The sequence below is a fragment of the Anser anser genome (assembly GCF_964211835.1).
Source record: "Anser anser genome assembly, chromosome: 16".
NCBI lineage: Eukaryota > Metazoa > Chordata > Aves > Anseriformes > Anatidae > Anser > Anser anser.
The window spans coordinates 15,136,168-15,144,961 of NC_139737.1; the positions used below are offsets into that span (position 1 = coordinate 15,136,168).

Sequence of the window (8,794 nt, forward strand, 5' to 3'; positions counted from 1 at the left end):
GAACCACCTTACCTTCTTGACTTCCTAGAGTACAAACCAGTTCAGTAACTGCATGGAAGACCTCTAAGGTCACATGTAAGTGGCATTATAATATTTATTAGACATTTGAAATTGAGGATGAACCAGACGATACAATGCAACACCAAGAGGCAAAGCACCACCAGAAAGACCATCTTTTAGGCTATACACCAAAGATATGACCAACTGATAGTTATAACATTCACACTCAGTTGAGTACTGTATCCCTGTATCCAATTTTAAAGTCAGCTACATTTGCCTGCCCAGGTCTTCCAAACAGCTTAGAGTAGCAACGCCTTGATTACATCCTAAACTACTAGGTAAAGTCACTATCCAACAATTTAACCACATGGCATAAGGCTGAACTCAGTATTTAATGAAAACAAGAGTAATAATTCTTCCACAGGGAAGAACTGAATAAATTCTTCTGTTTGCATGATGGTTACTCAAATGAGTACTTAAGTATTTTGTTCTGTTGCCCACAAACCAGAGTTAACCCCTTCTGTGCAGTAATGGCCTCAAGCAACACACCGCTGTTAGAGGGCACTGGCCCACACCCAGCTGACAGGAGCCAAGCACGGGGAGACCCTTGCCAACAGCAGAGAAGCTCCTTGGCACAGCGTCAGCTCTGCTGCTCTGCCCAGTGTACGCGAGCATCTGATTCCTTGCTAGACCATCTTGAACAAGACACTGGAACTTCCAAGATGAACATGAAAACATCTGAAAAATCTACCTCTACATACCACTAGAAAACCCCCTACTTCTCCGAGGAATGACAGCAACAGAAAGGGAAATATATGCTAACCCTCAAGGATTATATTTTAAAAAGCAACTTTCCCTACTCACAGCAACGTAATAAAGCAACACTTTGCATTTATCTCTTCTAGTCACACATTTAACTAGAGAATAATGTTCATTGCCCAATCACTTTCCAACAGAAAAAAAGTCCACATGAAAAATAAACAGGTCCAAGAACTATCTATGATAAGTACACATCTAATAAATCATGAGACTTTCTGCACTGTTTTAAAACCACAATATTTTTCAGTGATTCTGCAGCTTTATTTTAAATTTGCCTAGCATCAGCAGCAATCTTTGACATTGAAGTTAAAATTAAAATTGTGCTTACTTTAAAGAAGCCACACTAAAGGCAACTGCAAAATATAAGAGTTTACCATATTATACTACAGGACTGCTTTCAAATTAGATGATCCTGAGACAACCAAGGGTTATAAAAGCAACCCTGTTTCTGCATTTATGCTTTAAAAAACTAAAATAGCGTAATAATAGTAAAACTTGCTAAGAGGTTTACATTTTTCTGTATTACCTATTATACAAATAAATTAATTTCAGAAGTTTTTATGCATCAGGAGTCAGGCATTTTAAGTTTTTTCTATTAAATGAAGGATTACTTTTTCATAGCCACTTCCTTTCTAATGCAAAAGGCATGACAATCTGATCTGGCCATTAGTTGAACAAAGCCATCTTGGGAAGGAATTTCTCCTCAGATGTGCTTGTGTAAAATACATCAGAATCAACAGCCTGTTAGGTAACTGTATTTACTAATTTGCTAGATTCTGTGAACCTAACCCAGAAGGCAAATTAACAGATAAGGCTACGAAAAGAATTCTTAGGAGTTCAAGCATCTGAAAACATTAACGTCGCTTCTGGGATAATACAAGCAGCTCAGTCTTGCACTGAATTCAAAGCTTCCTTATTAATGCTAAGAAATATTATAAAGTATTATTACTAAGCGTACTATTTAGGTCCACTTAATCACTACTGACAAAAGAACACAGTGACAGAGGCATATAGTCACTAGAAAAACTAGCTGCAGTGACCTCTGAGTAACTAATGCCATGCATGACACTAAATAAGTGCTCAATATTAAACAAGAGCTAACAGGGACATGGCATAAAAGTTGTAAACAAGTATTTTTGTCAAAAAAAAAATTTAACTCAAAACATAACCGCTGCAAAACTTATCAGGATTTCACTGCTTTAAAAAAGCAATAGTTTTGCTTCTGTGTTTTAAATAATAAGAGTAATAACAAAAGGGCCAAATTTCATATTTTTACATACAAGTCAGATTTATTTCAAAAATGCACTTAGGAGACAATAAGTCACTCGCTCTAATTTTCAAACTAACACTAAAAGCAAAATCCTGTCAAGTATTTCACTGATCACTTGTTAAAAACAAATATACATGCAGAGGCAACACCAGGCACAGAACGGGCTGTTAGCGCCTCTAAGGTATGCACTGAAGGCAGTCTGTTGGGCTGTAAGAACAATACTCAGGCTGCCTGCTTTTCCTCCTGTATAAACAGATACTTTAAGGCAAAGTCCTTTTTTGTTGTTGTTTTGTACGCTTGAAATCTTGGAGACTAGATCCTCAAGTTCTACTATGGACAAGCCATCCCCATTAACAAGTTGAGGTCAGAAATGGAAAGTACAAAGTTGTCTAGAATTAATCCAAGTCATCTGATCAATTTTAATAGCATGTTGACAGCACCATCTTTTAAAAATGTAGATGTTACACTACAAAAGGGTGTATACAAGATGGTTTCTTCCCCCTAGGCACCAGTCACTAAAACAAACAGAAAAGTTGGGTCATAGGCATCAACTGATAAAACAACCCGGGACTAGCCTTTTAAGATACATGTATTTTTTCAATTCAGGACAAGGTTAGAAGATTCAACTTATTCCCTATGAAGTACAATGCCTACATGGTACACACACAACGTACCTGGCAGTTCCTGGATGAAGGCTAAGAACTGGAATAACATTGCTGCTGTAGCAAGAGTTTAAAGTATCCAGGCTGGCACTATGTAGCAATACCTAGGATTGCAGACTACAGCTTTTATTTGGTTTTTGGATTTTTTAAATGCTAAAATTAACCCATTAGATTAGCATAATTTGAATTAGCTGACAGATAACTATCTGATCCCTTTAAATACTGCAAAAGCAAAATAGAACCAATTACTTCTGAATTAACTTCTGCACTCCAAAAGCTACGTTTTCAAACAGTGCAGAATAACTTGAGAGAATGTTACAGACTACCACATGCTGATGAAACAACAAAACATTAGTTTGGCAGAAGATTCTGTTTTACAAGAACAACACTGCCAGAACAACCATCACCAGTGGGAGTCAAAGGAATAAGACCAGCTACAGATAATTTGACCCAAATGTTTTGATACTAATTCACGGATTCCAAAAGCTTCAGTTATTTCTTAAGATATACTCAACAAGCATAAAAAGAAGTCTTCAATTCAAAGTCTCTTACCTGCAAAGACAGATGTTTTTTTCTTAACAAGTAGCAGAAGCCAAGCCAATCCTGTGGGCAACCAATTAAAACCAACTTTTAGACTGCAATAAAGAATAAATGGAGGCAAAAATCAATGCAGGCAACACAACAGCAGTAACAGTCCACAAAGAACTGTATATACAGAAAGTTCAAACCTGTGACCACCACAAGGCACCGTGACATAGAACAGACACAAGAGTAAGAGTGCATTTTCTAGTACCTTATCCCTGTATCACCTTTTGATAACTGCATTGCAGTTGCTATATAGTTCATGACACAAATACATGCCTTCTTCAAAGAATATAGGAAGAACCAAAAAACGCTCAAAGAACCTTTCAAATTTTCCCATTTCTAATAGATGAACAAGTCACTCTTTCAAAGGCAAAGGTTAAGAAGCAAAGACTTAAAAATTCTGAATTTTAACAAACTGTTGCTCCATCAATATTTCTTTCTCCAATGGTGCATTTTCTTACTTGAAAAAAGCAGGAAAACCCATAACTCAGAAAGTCTCCCTACTGCTGCACGTGAAGAACTCTTCAGGAGTCATGCAAACTGGTGTAAATAAGCAACATTTCACAGACACCTCTAGGCAAGTCACCTCAACAGAGCACACCATAAGAACTCCCTGCAAGATACCATACTTTGTAATCTGCCATTTTATAATCCAACCCCTGATGAAAGGAACATTTTTTTCCATCTCTGAAAGTACAAACCGTCTTCCTAGGATTACAACTCACAAAAAAAAAGAAGCCAAGCAGTTTAAGTAGCAACATATACATTTTGTATTTAAAAGAAGGGACGGAAAACCTCTTTACTCTTTCATTGCTTAGCAGACCTCCTCATGCTGAAATTTTCCTTCTGTGGAACACTACCCAGAGAAGAGCCATGCTAAAAACTAACTGCCTCCTCCTCACAAAACCCAAACAAGCAGTTTTCAGTTATAAGCATCCTTATCGGAGTGAAGTTACGGACAGAATTGCTACTAAACCATCCACAAACTCCCTAACAGAGGGAATCAAAACAAGCACAGATATTCACAGATCTTCAAGGACATTTAACAGCAGACTCACAAATGAGAAGACAAAACTATGCTCTCCAGATTCATATTAAAATGGCAAATGTATTTATGAAAATAAGACTTATTATACCTTTACGAAAAGCAGGCAATCCCATATTAGAGGATTCATCTATATATTCAACTATATAATTTCTAGCAGTTTTAAACAGTAATTTACAACGCAGATAAGAAAAAAAGGTAACAACCTGAAAAACAGTTTCATGCAAAAGCATATCTGCTTTTCAAGAAGCAGATAACCTTTCATGCACAAGGAACTTTCCAAATAAAAGAGTCATTTGAGATATTTCCAGTCAAGCAACCACAACGTTGCAGGTGTTCCTTTTGACAACGAGCTGCAGATTTGTAGAGGACTAAGACAACACGCTATGATGTGAAACACAACACGAACCAAACCAAGTGGTCGGTATTCTTCAGAAAAGGTGTAAAGCTCTGCTGTATATTTAAGCTTTCCAGCAAGCATCACCTACTTTTGTTTACAACTCTGAATCCTCTCAAAGAACACCCATCGCTCTCATTAAGACATCCCTTCCAGTCAACCTGACACGTAAGAGCATGTTAACAAAGCAAACATCAACCAGAGCACAGGTGGTTCAACACCATACCTCTGCAACTTCATGGGAGAGGGTCACCACAACACCCTGCCGTCGGCTATGCATGAATATCCACCATCCAGTGAACACAGAACCCCTGATGAAGCAACCTTTAAAAGGAGTGCACCGAGGGAACAACCTGCCGATATTCCTGCCTAAACCCAGCACATCGAGGTGGATAAGAAAGTAGCTAAGAAGAATGGATAAGTTTAGGAACGACTAGTAAAACAAGAGCCGAGAGATTTTTCGAGACAGCTCAGAGAGACACTAGGCAGGGGGACCCACTTCAGCACACGTTTCTTACCCCAGAGCTGATTTTTATTATTGGAAAACAGACTGAAATTACTGCACGGCAGCCTCCCTAACGCTCACAGGGTAACCCCGAGGCGCGGTGGCAGCACCGCAGGCACCAGGGACCTTCTTCCCCGCAACGCGCAGAGCGCTCGCCCCGCTTCGTCCCCGGGGCCGGGCGCGGAGCAGCCGCGGACGCCCCCCGCACAGCCCCACCGGGGCCGGCCGGGAGCGGCCCCGCGCCGCTTCCTGACGCCGCCGGGGCCGGGCTCCGCCGCCGGCCCCTCCCCGGCCGCGCACCTCCCGCCGCAGCCCCCGCCGGGACCCGGCCCCGCCGCTCCCCCGCCCGCGCCGCGGGGCCCGTTCGCCGCCTCTCCCGGGCCCCGCGCCCTGCGGCCACCGCGGCGCCGCCCGCCCGGCCCCGGCCCCGGCCCCGGCGCCGCCGCAAGGTCACTCGGCCGCCCCCGCCGGCCGGGCCCCGCGGCGCCGGCGCTCGGCGCGCTCCTACTCACCTGCCCGCGCCGGGCCGCGCGGCTCCGCGGGCCGCCGGGCGCGGGCGGAGGCGGAGGCGAGGCGAGAGGGAGCGGGGGGGCGGGGGCGCGGCCCAGGCCCCCCGGCCCCGGCGAGGCGGAAGCGGCGCCCGCTCGGCGCCCCCGGCCCGGCCCGGCCCTTTGTGCGCGGGGCCGCGTGCCAGCCGCGCCGCGCCCGGCCTCCCTCCCCTCGCCTCGCCACGCCGCGGGCCCGCAGCGCGGGGCGGGCGGGAGGCGCGGGCCCGGCCCGCCCGGGCGCCGCCGCGCTCTTACCGAGGGCTCTGCACGGGACAAAGGGTGAGAGCGGAGCGAAACCGCCCCCGGGCCCCGCTGCGCGCCGAGCCCAGCGCCACCGACCGCGCAGCGCCACAAAATGGCCGCCTCGCTGCGGCGCCGCCAGGGAGGGGCGGGGCCCGAGCTCGGCGGGCGGAGGGGGCGGAGCCTCGCGGTGCGCGCAGCGGCCCCCGGATCCCGCCCCGCCTCCGTCCTGCCCGGGGCGGAAGGGGCCGAGAGCGGGGGCGGCCGGCGCATGCGCAACGCGAGAGCCGCGCCTCGTCTCAGGGGTGGCTGGGGAGGGGCGGGGCGGGGGCAGGCGTTTGTGAGGGCAGCGCTGCCCTTTTTTAAGGCAAAGTCGGAGGTAGAAGGCTGAACAGAGCAACGCCGCATCTCTACTAGACGATCTGTATTGTTGGCTCCGGCACAATAGTAGTACGATGATGATATGACACGTTTTCTGGAAATTAAAGGCAGTACAAGTGAACATGGGTGTAACTGCTGAGGAAGCAGAGGCATCAAATTTTTAACAAATATAAGAGCCCTGAGGAGACAGGTTGTTCCTGACTTCTTCACTTGGAAACCTGTTGCAGAATTAAGTCAGATTACACTGAATCAATGCCCTTTTGGTTGCAACTTCCCTTTGCTGTATTTGCACTTTGCTTGATTAAATTTACTTGCAGTGCACATAACCAGAGAGCATCCTAACCTGAAGAGCAGCTAATGCTCCTCAGGAGATACTCCGTCACAGCACCTCGATGGACAATGGATAATGCTGTAGCTTTCATTTCTAGCAGAGGAGGGGAAAAAAAAAAAAAACACTGCATAGCCTCCTGCAAGAAACAAACAAAAATAATCACCTCATACAGCAATTTATTTTTTTCCCACTGACTCTGGGAGTCCATCAGCTGGGTTGGCTTGGCTGTTTCTCATCACCTAGCAGCAGCAGGGGCCAGGCCCCTTTGTCCTGAGGTGTTGGGATGAGGCTGCTCAGCAGGACCCCCACGCTACCACCCCATGGTTTCTATCCCTTCTCACTCCTCCCAGGTTCTTTTTCCTCACCACCCTCATCCCTTTCCAATGCACAGCCCACATCTTCTCCTTGTTAGCCCTGGCTTTACTGTTTTTATAATCTATTTCCACTTATGGTATGGCTGCCCTGAAAATGTATCAGTTCTGTCATGCTAACAACTCCCTTTCATCTCGTTAGCTGTGTCCTGGGTCAAGGTGGGCCCTCTCCATACACAAAGCTCACAGTTTGCTGTATGTAGCATCCTGTAATTCATCTGTTCATATCGGTAGTGACACCTGCCACTGTTAGTGTCTGCACACACAGAGAAAACCACCAGAGGCATCCACCACTGGGCTTGCCATGCCTGGGATGTGGTGGCAAACTGCTTGCCCAGAATATGCCAGGGGAACCAGGAGCACTAGCAGCTCAGGGCTTCATGTAGGATAACAGAAGGGCAGTGCTGGAGATCCCAGGTCAGAAGAAAATGAGGAGTGTTCATTCAGCTTTCATGCAACACATTGAGTCACCATATTATTTTTTGCTGCTGAAATAAGGCCTGGTTCACTTCACAAATTAGCAGAATGCTTTAGGCTGGAGGGGATTTCTGGAAAACATCTGGGCCAACCCCTACTCAAGCAGGGCCACGCAGCACAGGTTGCCCAGCACCATGCCCAGACAGTTTTTAGTATCTTTAAGGAGAGAGATTCCACAGCCTGTGCCAGTGCTCAACCCCCCCCCCCCCCAGCACAGAAACATTTGCTTATGTTCCGAGGGTGCCTTGCATGTGCTTTTGTGCCCATTGCCTCTGGTCCCGTCCCTGGGCATCACTGAAAAGAGCCTGGCCCCGTCATCTCAGCACCCTCCTTTCAGGCATTTATAGACACTGATGACACCCTCTGAGCCTCTTCTTCTCCAGGGTGAACTGTCCCAGTTCTCAGCCTCTCCTCATAGGAGAGATGCTCCACTCCCTTAAGAAACACGTGACATTTGCTGTGTGGACCAGCAAAAAAAATATATAGGACCAACTGCTATCATTCTCATTTAGGTCTCTAGACTGTATCTGTACCAAGTGCATGAGGGGTGCTGGAGAGTGAGTCATGATGGCCTGGCCAGCTGCAGGCCACTGTCTGTCCTTGCAGGCTGAAGCCAGCACCTCAGATGTTATGGTCTGTGCTGTAGTTCAATTAGAGCAAAGTCTAGCACAGATGCATGTGATACGGATTACCTCCACAACTCAGACCTCAGCGTCTTCACAGCCATACCCAAATTTTCATGTGGAGACAATATTTAGTTCATTCAAGAGGAACAGAAGCAAATTTGTTTGTAATTTGGATGAGAAGGAACCAAATCCTGGGCTGCTATTGGGAGCATGCCAAGTGGCCAAAAAGGAACTGGCATCATAATGCAGTTAGACACCAACAGCAGAGGGAAAAGAAAGCACAGTACCTCTGGAAAGTAAAACACTGGATGGCAGATTAAAAGACAAAGTCCATTGAGAATGATGTCCTCCAGGCACCCTCATATCATGCATGTCAGGGACAAGCAGAGAAGGATATTGGAAAAGAGTGGGATTTGTATTTATGAGGTACTAGGAAAATTCTGAAAGAGCTAATTTATCTGTGCCCTCTGCCTAAACCAAAACTGAAGCAGGATGGTAGGTATGAAAGCGAGGAAAAAAATTAACACATTTTAAAGT

General features: G+C 46.0%; 1 protein-coding gene across 3 annotated transcripts in view; it reads right to left on the minus strand.

The window, feature by feature from the left end:
• CPNE1 (copine 1) overlaps positions 1-6,221 on the minus strand; it is a 41,730-nt gene extending 35,509 nt beyond the window's left edge. The window contains exons 1-2 of one of the 3 annotated variants that reach the window (XM_083801259.1): positions 6,087-6,219; positions 3,304-3,354 (exon numbers count right to left, since the gene is read on the minus strand). The gene's annotated coding sequence lies outside the window, so the exon portion shown is untranslated. Of the gene's footprint in view, positions 1-3,303; positions 3,387-6,086 lie in introns of all 3 variants that reach the window. The other 2 variants (XM_083801261.1, XM_083801260.1) reach the window with 2 other exon arrangements.
• Positions 6,222-8,794: the final 2,573 nt, after the last annotated feature.